Source organism: Phalaenopsis equestris, unplaced genomic scaffold (assembly GCF_001263595.1).
Source record: "Phalaenopsis equestris unplaced genomic scaffold, ASM126359v1 Scaffold000237, whole genome shotgun sequence".
Taxonomy (NCBI): domain Eukaryota; kingdom Viridiplantae; phylum Streptophyta; class Magnoliopsida; order Asparagales; family Orchidaceae; genus Phalaenopsis; species Phalaenopsis equestris.
The window spans coordinates 698,022-709,126 of record NW_018164679.1 but is presented as its reverse complement, the minus strand read 5'-3'; the positions used below and the strand labels follow the sequence as shown (position 1 = coordinate 709,126).

General features: G+C 32.9%; 1 pseudogene; it reads left to right on the top strand.

Annotated features, from left to right (window-relative positions):
• Window positions 1–4,371: 4,371 nt before the first annotated feature.
• Window positions 4,372–11,105, top strand: part of LOC110023945 — an 8,711-nt pseudogene continuing 1,977 nt past the window's right edge.

Sequence of the window (11,105 nt, the reverse complement as noted above, 5' to 3'; positions counted from 1 at the left end):
TCACCGCGCCATGAGACAGATTTTCACTCTTATGTGGTGGCAATATCTGGAGAACCTTTGACGATTATCAGAAGAACTGAAATTTTAAGAAGACGATGCCAACTTTAATTGAAGATGAACTAATTTGTTGTAGCCCTTGTACAAGTATATGTTGGTATTTGTAGCCTTTTTAATATCTGATGTGATAATTGTATATGATAATAATATATTTATTTATTGCTTCCACGATTGTTGTGGCTTCTTAATTGTACAAAATTATGTAATTAAAGTTAGCACATATTTTACAAAATGATGAATCGTGTACTTTTTGAGGCTCCTGTCTTCTGAGGTTATTCTCTCTCGGGCTTATGCCTTATAGGAGCTTGAAATGAACTGATACCTTCCGAGGCTCATAGCCTTTTGAGAAATTTTATGCACTTGTGTCTTTTGAGGCTTGTAGCCCTCTGAGGTCTTTGATGTACCTGTGCCTTCTGAAGCTTTTAGTCTTCTGAGGTCTTTGAGTGTACATGTATCTTCTGAGGCTTGTAGCCTTCTGAGGTCTTTGATGTACCTGTGCCTTTTGAGGCTTGTAGTCTTTCGAGGTCTTTGGGTGGAAATTCTGTCAACCACTTGTTCTCATGGAGTCTTTCCAGGGAGGATCATGTCCACTACTAGGTTATCATGCATGCACTATTGAAAAGCATGGAATCACCAACAAAATTGTTAACCCATTTGTTCAAACGATAATTTTGGTGGGACATTTGGTGAATCTTTTGTGCCACTTTAAAAGCAGCAACTTAAATTGGAGAATGGTATTTGTAGAACAGGTTGTACATATATGATATTGATTGTGGTTACAAATAAATTTTCCTTAACCATCCCAATCTAATGATGATAATTTTGTTAGATTATTTCACATCATAATGTCTATATGGTTTTGCATATCTATCAACTTGAGCATAAGTTACCAATTGCACAATGTACCTCCTAATCTTATGATTAGCCTAAGAAACTACCTCAACATCCATTATTTTATCTTTTAAAATTTTGCATTTATCTTATCACTGATCATCCTCCCACTATGTTTAATGATATTGGAACTTGTACATCCGTTTGTTTTGATGTTGTCCTAAAATATAGGTCCTGCTCTTGAGAAAGCACTACTGACCTCATTTTTTAAACCATTTCTTGACCAAAACATTCCTTGTCCTTCCATGGGATGACACTTCATAATGATAATGTTATCGAGTTCAAAATATGTTAAGACAACCTTGATACCCTAGTCCTGGTTGTCGCAACCACGCCATCAATGGTATGTCCATGCCAAGACACCTATTGCAAAGTGGTCACACCTCAAGGTGACGTAACTATGCAAGTAGGTCCTGCTCTTGAGAAAGCACTACTGACCTCTTTTTTTAAACCATTTCTTGACCAAAACATTTCTTGTCCTTCCATGGGATGACACTTCATAATGATAATGTTATCGAGTTCAAAATATGTTAAGACAACCTTGATACCCTAGTCCTGGTTGTCGCAACCACGCCATCAATGGTATGTCCATGCCAAGACACCTATTGCAAAGTGGTCACACCTCAAGGTGACGTAACTATGCAACCCCAACAGAGAAAACAATGTAATTACGCCACTGGGGAATCATGACCACACCACTATTGATCCAAACCTCTCATTTAATTTTGAAGTCCCAAGTGCTTCCTCCTTCAGCCACTGTCACTTATACTCTCTATATTTAATCCCTCCTCGCCTCTAGATAGAATGAATTGATATCTCATCCCTCTATTTGTTGGTTCTTCATCATGGTGCTCTTGTTCTTTCAATCTACTTCCCCCGCTTCCATTCCCTGGTGTCTCAAACCTCCTACTCCTACTATAAGTTCTCTCCTCCTTCTTCTTCATATTTTACTACATCTTGTTCTTTACTTTTTCTTCTATTTTCTTTTCTACCTCTTCCACTACTACTTCTATTTTTTCTTCATTTTCCATTTAATTTTCTAATTTATTTTCCTCAACATTTTCTTCTTTAATCGTATTCTTCTTCCTTCTATTTTATTCTCCTAAAATTTCCCTTCTTCAATCTACTTATTCACATGAATTTTTCCTTTTTCAATATTCTTGTCCTTCATTTACTCATTCTCTTGAACTTTTCATTCTTTGATCCTCCTCTTCTTCTTCTACTTTACTCTCCTGAACTTTTATCTTTTTCAATCCTCCTCTTCTTCTTTCTTCTTCTTCTATTATTCTTCCATGCTTCAACCCTTCTCCTTCAATCTACTTCTGCCACTATTTATTCTCTTGAAGTTTTTCTTCTTCAATCTACTTCTCCCTCCACTTACTCGCTTTAAATTTTTCTTTTTCAATCTACTTCCTCTTCTTCTAATTCTTCTCTTAAACTTCTTCCTCTTTAATCTTCTTCTTCTTCTTCCTCTACTTATGCTTATAAACTTTTTTTTATTCAATCTAAAGTTTCCTCCTATTATTCTCCTAAACATCTTCTTCTTCAATCCTCTTCAATTAGAAACACACTCACCTCACAAAGAGTGCATCTAATAATGAGTGTGCTTCTAATTGCCTCCATTATTTGCTATTTTAGTTCTTGATATGTTGAGTCACAAAATTACAGGTATAATTAATGTTGTCGGGAGCTTCTAGAGGTGCGCGATCTTCTCATTGAGTCGCTCCTCATCATGTTTGCGGCATGATTCGACGCTTACCTCACATTTCAAGGTGTTAAACCTAAATTTGTATGTAAATCACACCCAATTTATAGAACACAAATAAGGAGGGAAAGATGTCGGTCTGTCATTGTAACCATCAAGATAATTGTTATCATAGTTGAATCCTCACTTGTCAAATCTTCATATCGTTTATACCTATATTATCGAGTCGTTCGTTAATTCATTTAGTCGCCCTTTTTGGCACGGTCGGGTATATCGTTTACTCTGTGCCTACTGATAGCACTTAGCGCTAATTGGGATTGATTCTTCGACACATGCCCAATCGAGGACCGCTTGATTCGACTTTGAGCATACCTACTAATTTCATAAATTTACTTGTGGAGTAAGAATACATTAAGTTCATATCTTAATATTGGTTTCATGGACTAACTTATTTTTCCTCATCTGTCATGATGCAAGAACTCTTGCTTATTTAACAGTACACCAAGACTTTAGTGCAACGGTCATTGCATACTTTTAACTATATTCAGGTTATACAACATATAGCTTCCAGGGGATGCTCTAGTATCAACACAAAATTTAAATAATTTATTTTATAGTTTTTCAACAAAAAAAAAATGTTGGTTGCTAACTACCTAACTCAACACTCTACTTTTTGTGTTCGGGATTTCAGACACAACAATAGGGCTGTCAAAAAAGCTCATCATTCGCGAACAGTTCGTATTCAACTCTTTAAATAGCTCTTATTTGTTAAGCAAGCAAGCTGAACACAAATAACTTACTTGAGTTCGATTTAGAAATGAACTGAACAGAAACAAATGGTTGTTCATTCGTACACTTGCCATTTTGGCTCGAAATAATTAAATAATAATATTTTATTTATATTCTTTTTATATTAATTTTTAGGAGAATTTACATACACAACAACCAATTCATATGATTTTATATATCTCACACTCAAACTCTCATTTTTACAAACCAAGCACCCAACATAAATAGCTTCTCCACCGCTTCCTAAGAGTGAAATCCACATTTTCATCCATAGACAAGGTGCTTATTTTGTAAAAATGAGAGTTTGGATATAAGATAGGTAAATGCAAATAAATTAGGGTTTTTGCATGTAAATTTTCGTAATTTTTATGTATATTTAAAAAAATGCTAAATTAAATTATTTTTAAAAATTATTTTGGTGGTATAATAATATAATAGTTTAGGAGTTTGATACATAAATAAATGGGTTTTGGCTGGTAGCTATCTAAATGTCCCAAAAACAACTCCAAATAAATGCCGCCCGAGTTGGGAGATTAAATATATATTGGGTGGTATGTATGTAAAGTGACTTGTAAATAATCAAATTTTTTATTCTAATAAATAAGTATTTTTATTTATTCGAACATAAAATATGAACATTTAGGTTCTCCCCGCCCTTCACCGTTACCAGTCTGCACGTCTCCTAACTTCCGTCGTCGACACTGGAGCTTTGCCGCGGGAGAAGGGGGAGAGGAGAGAGAGAGAAAGGCGCTGAGGCGATAGTTTACATGCTGGCTTCGAATGCTCTGGGGTTGGCAAGAATGGTTGTGGCGGCGGGGGGGGCACGGGCTACCGGCGGTGGTAGTGGCGGGGCTACTGCCAGGACAGAGGCTATCCCTTTCGATACTCCTTTGTGGTTCGTGAACGTCGGAATCTCGTGTGCTCTGGTGCTTTTCTAAGGTATCATGTCGGGGCTTACCCTCGGCATTTTGTCGATGCCGTGTCGAGCTCGAGATCCTGCAGCGCAGCGACACAGCAACAGAGAAGCGGCAGGCAGGTGCGTTCACGAGGTTAGGTTAATCTAGCAGCTTTCCCCGATAGCTATGCTTAATGGTTTGTGTTTTGATGTGCTAATTTTTACGCATTCCGAAGTATGGATGGTTTCACCATCTGAATTTGTTTGACCCGACAAAATCACCATTTTTAATTCATACAATTCTGATTGTAGCCACTTATTTAAATAGACGCTCTGAGATTAACCGATGATTTCACTATCCCAATTTATTGAACTGTACACAATGCCCCCCTTTCTATCTATAGAAAGGTGCCATGCAACTTATAACAAGAGACCACATATATTAATGGATTCTGTCCTACACTCCAAATGCTTTGTAGAGAGATTAACCCACGGTACCATGGAAAGACAAAACCTTAAGGGTCTTTTTGTTTCCAGTTAGATTTAGTAGATTGGATGCCCAATTTTTAAATCAAGCCAAATCCTCGGTTGTTTGCTTTAGTTTGGAAGATTTGGGAAAGATACAATAAACCTTAAGAGCAGTTCAGCTTCAAATAGGATTTAGCTCCCTCAAGATTTACTATTACTAACAAGATTTACTAAATCCTATTCAGAGTTAAACCCCACTTGTAGCCAAACAATCCCTTAGTAATCTTGTGAGGATGAAAACATCAAAATTGGTTGGGATGAAAACTCTCAAATCTTATTAATCACTTATAAGGTGTTTGGCTATTTCTTGTAGGACTTAGGATTTTAAAGAAAGATAAAACTATATGTTTACAAATTTAACAATTTATAAATTTAACTACTAAAAAGAAACAATATGATTGAAGTTTTTCAAATTCTTTTCAACATTATTAAAGCTAAATCTTGCTTAAATTTTGACTAAAAAATGATACCAAACAACTTCTTAAGTTTTTGAGATGATAATTCCTATCCCATTATGTTTTGATAAATCTAATGTTAAATCATTCTAGATTCATAATTTATTTTAGCAATTTCATATTGGTCATTTGTTGTGCTTTATCTCAAATCTCAGGTTTAAGATGGGTATATAGGCGCACCTAATAACTTTTAAGACTCCATTTATTAAATATTCCTTGAGTGAGATCATTTTGCTCAAAGGATGTTGTGAATGATGTGATGGTTGATTGCATATGAGCCTACCATAAGATAGTTTGCAATGACCTCAAATTGTTGGAGTGCAAGAAAAAATACATTGAAAAATATTTAATGAAATAAAATAATCAAAATCTTTATACTGAGTACTAATATTCAATTTTATTAAGTTTTCGTCTCTCTCTTCTGCTTTGGTGTTTATGTGTGATTTTCTCTTTCCTTCTACAAAACTATCTTCTTGTTCTATCTAGGATGAGCCCAACATATGCGAAAGGTGAGACCAAGTTTTTGGGCATTAGTGGATGCATTCTACAATAAATAAAAGTTAAATGCCACAAATTTCTAATTTCTCTCTCCATCTGCTAGTATTGCAAACTATATTTTTTCTCGATGATTGTGATTGTACTAGAAGAAATGCTTTTTTGAAGTGTGACAAAAATTGAATGTCACTGAGTCTTATAATCAATATAAAAAAGCTTAGTTTTACAAGTGCAATGACAAGGTTAAAGCTATATTTTTTGCATGGAATGCTAGAATTTTTTAATCTCTCTTGATAAGCTATTTTTGCAAACTATATTTTCCATAATTGTGGTGAATGTTCTATAGGAAATACACTTTTTATGGGTGAGAAAAGTTGAATACTAACTAGGCTTATAATCACTATAAAAAAGATGGCAGTAGTGCAAAGAATGTAATGAATAAAATTAGAGTTCTAGTTTTCTTATGATTCTTATATTAAGCTCCCCACTTTGGAAGAATAAAATGAGATAAATTAATAAGTAAAGATAGAAGAGTCAGTGATCCATATATATCAGACCCTTTAATGTTTCAACTTCACATTCATCTAGAACCTAGTGGTAGCCAAAGTAACGCATTCAATTCTAGGATTCACGATATATGTTGCAACTCCTAGCTTTAATTTTAATTGCAAGCTAAAAGATCATAACTATAATATGGATTTGCTAGCTAGCATTTTTTTTTTTTTGCTGAATAGTACTCTCTGATCTTTTGATTTAAGAGTTACTATGCTACTTGCTTAAAGCTAGTTAAGCCATGATGCGATTCTTTTTTTCTTGTGCTAGTTGGTCTAACATTTATTAAATTGATCTATTGTTGCAGCCACCATTCTCCCTGTTGTTAAGAAAATAAAAAGAAACACCAACTCTTGGTGACTCTGCTAATGTGTAATGTTGCTGCCATGGAGGTATGCATCTACATGTTCTTAGCTTGGCGGAACTGTTTATTAAGTTGGTGAATAATCATATATGTTAGATTTTTTTTTCTTTTACTTGTATGTGATACTTCTAGGTTGTTTATTATGTTTATGGAGATGTATCTTGCTAGGCATGTAGTCAGATATTGCACTCATTACACTGTAGGAAGGAATATATTTTCTATGCAATAATTTATATTTAGCATTATTTTGTCTGTCATGGAAATTTTTTTATGACGATACATTATATGCAGTCTTAACTGTTAATGTCTTTCTGAAGCTTATGATTGCATTGTAATCTATTTGTTTGATAAGTATTCTAAATCCTAAAAATATTAAGTTTGTGAATAATTATAAGGATCACTTACATAGATAACACCCAATTCCCAAACTCTACTTTTCTGCATTTAGAGGCCCAAATCTTTCATATCACATAAAGAATGCCACTATTTTAACTTTTAACAGATGAAATACACCTTTTAATGCAGAGGTAAGGTGGCATATATGTAAAAGTTGAGTTTTAGGAGTTAGATTTGTAAATACATTAGGAATCGAGTGGTATGGATGTAAATCTTCCTAATTATATTCAATATATATATATATATATATATATATTTACTTGTATGATACCTGTAGATTGTCTCTTGTTTTCATGTCATTATAGTTTAGAGGGATGAATCTTGCTAGGCATGCCATCAAAGATTCATCTGGTTGTGCTTGGGTAAGTAATAGATTTTCTACCTTATTGCAAGCCAAACTGGAATTAAGTATTATTTGTTGAAAAATCTCTTCTTAGGCTGACTATCATCATAACTCTTGAGTTAGTTGAAAAGGACATTGAAGGAAAGTGAATAAATAATGAAAAGATGGACCTAGTTTTGAAACATACGAATGGGATTGTAATGAAGAATGAAAGATTTGTACAAATTATGTAGAATTTGATTAAGCATTTGATGAACAATCTATTTTTAGGTAGGTTATCATTATAACACTTCTAGAGTTATGAGCTGAAAAACACAGAAAAATAGTGAATTGTGAATAAATAATGAAAAGATGACATTAATGAATCTTGAATCATATGCATGGATGATTAATGAAAAATCAGGGATTAGGCAATATAGTAAGCTTATTGTTATTTATTGTGGATTTTTCTTAGGTAAGTAAGTTGAAAGATGACTACATGTATTTATCCGCCTTAGACTCATCATCATCATTTGCATTATTCCAGTTATTTATGTTAGCTTTTAATGAGTCCTCGTTGTCCATTTGTTATTTGTAAGTGTTGCAACATATATGATACCTATTTAGTACAAATCTTTTCTTTAAGATTTCTTTATAAAATACCTTTGGTTAACCTTTTGATTCTAATCAGTTGAAAACGCTTTTCCTACCCATTTTATTGATGTGTTTTTTGTATACAAACCAAGTTAGATGTCTAGTAAATGAAACTTGTAACTATTCATAATGTTTTCATTGAGTCTTTATAGCTACTCCCCTCTCAAACATTCTTTCAATATCTTTATTATGGATTCTCTCAAAATTGATCCAACTTTTCTTCATTGACTTATTGAACTAACATTTTCATCATAATCACCTTTGTCCCACCTATAAAGTCCGCTTTTTATGAATTATTCTTTTTTATTCAATCTCATTTACTCAAAGCTTTTGTCATCAATAATTTCATATTGACATTATGTTTCTCAAATTACATGCAAATACAGGCCCTCCCTTTATCTCTTGATAAGATATTTAATCCAGTTGCTACAGTTATCTTTTATCCAATTGGAAAGGTATTTGAATCATGGAAGATTTACAAGAATACCAGTCAATATTTATGTATTTACATATCTAACAATTTAACCTCAATTTTTACATATATGACACCTTACCATTTCTGGAAAATGGTGTATTTCACTTTTTAAAAGCTTTAATTTTGGTATTTTTTTTATGTGATATGAAAGTTTTGGGTGGCATAAATGTAAAAGTCATAGTTTAGGTGTCGGGTCATAGTTTAGGTGTGTTTAGGTATCGGATATGTAAATACATAAGATTGTTTGACATGCATGTAAAAATCATAGTTTAGGCCTCGCATGATCCTTTTAGTTTTTTTTTTTTTCTTTTTGTACTTGACTAGTTTTTCTTATTAGACACGAGTATCATGGTATATTTCTTATTTCAGAAATATGTTTTGTTCCGTTTTTCACATTGCTTTTCAGAAACATTTTTACATAGTTCTATTAAGAAAGGCTTGAGTAAGCTCATCTTTAACTTGTTAACATCGTGCCAGATTTTGGATTGTGCGCTTGGACATGGTGATTTGTCACTTTTTAGCCGTGCTCAGTTTAAGGCACTCGCTTCTATTCATAGCAAAGATGTACATTAATTTCACAAAATAAAAAAAAAACCTTATGACTATTGTCCCTTTAAAAAGCTTATTTTTTATAATTACTAATTTTATCAACATATGTAATGACTGATATTGTGTTCTCTTATGGTGCTAAAATTTCAGGCTGGTAATTGCGGGGATCTCACCCATGTTGAAACAACAATAATAAGTGCTGCTCTTGATATGACAAAGAAGGTGTGTTATAACAATTTTTTTTAAATGATAAAATAAAAACTAATAAAATAAATTAAGAATCCCTTTTTCCATATTTAAAGTAGTGGTTAATGAATTTTTGGACTTTTTTATGAAATCTCATCTGTAAATTAGTTTTATCATTGAATTGTATTGTTGACACTAATTAATTTGTACATTTTTACACTCTTTGAACATTCACTTTTAATAGTTCATAAACAGATTACTACAGTGTCAATTCTGTATGAGATTTCCTTATAACATAATTTTGTCTCACATTTGTACTCATTTATTAGTGCTTCTGTCCATGGATGCTTTTTTGTTATTTTACATCCTCTCTTATGAATATCTTCTTTAAAGATCTCTTTTCTAATGCACAGACTGCTGAGAAAGAAATGACACCGATTGAATCAACATTCCATTAGATGTCAATTCCAAGTTGGACTGGTGAGTGTCGAATCTTGTGCACTATCTATACTTTTTCAGTGTTTTGTAAGAATAATTTGATGTTGAAGTCCAATATTATCATGGTCAAGCTTTTGCATTTCGTATCTTGTTGGAAATCTTTAAAATCCAAAGTCTCATAAAATAAAGTCTCATAATATATTGATTGTTTGTGTAAATTATGGTTATTTTTTATTCTTTTGGAGCTTGATATTTTAGTGAGATGTTATCTCGTACTAGCATGAAACTTGATTTGATGATCTATTTTTATTTAATTTATTTATGTGCTCTAAATATTTTTTTAAACTAGTATATGTGATTAATATTTCATCAGATTCAATGCAATATACATTTTTATTACATATAATTTTCAAATCATTGAATGAATTTTTAAGCATGGATTTCTATGCAGTATTTCTAGTAAATAACTATTAAATTATCATTTGAACAGTTTTCTTTGTGTTGTTAGTTTTCATCCAAATAATGAGATTCTCTAAATTAAAAGTTTGTTAATTAAGAATTTAAATGTGTGTATGATTTTTCTTCACTGTAGATTTGCATTAACAAATTCTAGACCCTAAGATATCTTTTGTTGTTTTTTTACAGGGAAGCCTTTAGCAAAATTTTAACCCTGGGCCACAGCAGAATCCCTGTTTATTTAGGAAACCCAAGGAACATTATTAGTTTTCTACTGGTTGGTGTCGATTGTCTGTTGTGTTATACTTCTCTTTGTTGTTTTGTTCAGTAGAAGATATGCATGTGGTACATTTTTTGGGCTTCTTTAACTTGATGAGTTCCTTCTGCAGGTGAAAAGTCTTCTCACTGTTCGTGCTGAGACAGAGACGCCAGTTAGTACTATTTCCATAAGAAGAATTCCTAGGTTTCTCAAATTTACTTTTTTTTTTCATTTTTATGATTATTATCATAAATTTTCTTATGCCTAAAATTTTGTTAGGGTCCCAGCAAACATGTCTCTATATGATATATTAAATGAGTTTCAGAAGGGAAGCAACCATATGGTTGTTGTTGTCAAGACTAAAGTGAAAACATGGAGTCTTCCTCCCACTGAAGAGAACAAGTCTGAAGAAAATAAAGAAGCTTCTGACGAATCGAGCTTGACAACTCCTTTACTATCAAAAGTGGATGGCACTTTTGTGGTGGGCATAGATAAGGGTCTAGAGAAACAAACTAATGGTAACAACCCCACTTCGGGTCTTACATCAGAGGATATTGAAGATGGAGAGGATATTGGCATCATCACTCTTGAGGATGTGTTTGAAGAACTCCTTCAGGTACATGCAACTCATTTCTTTTA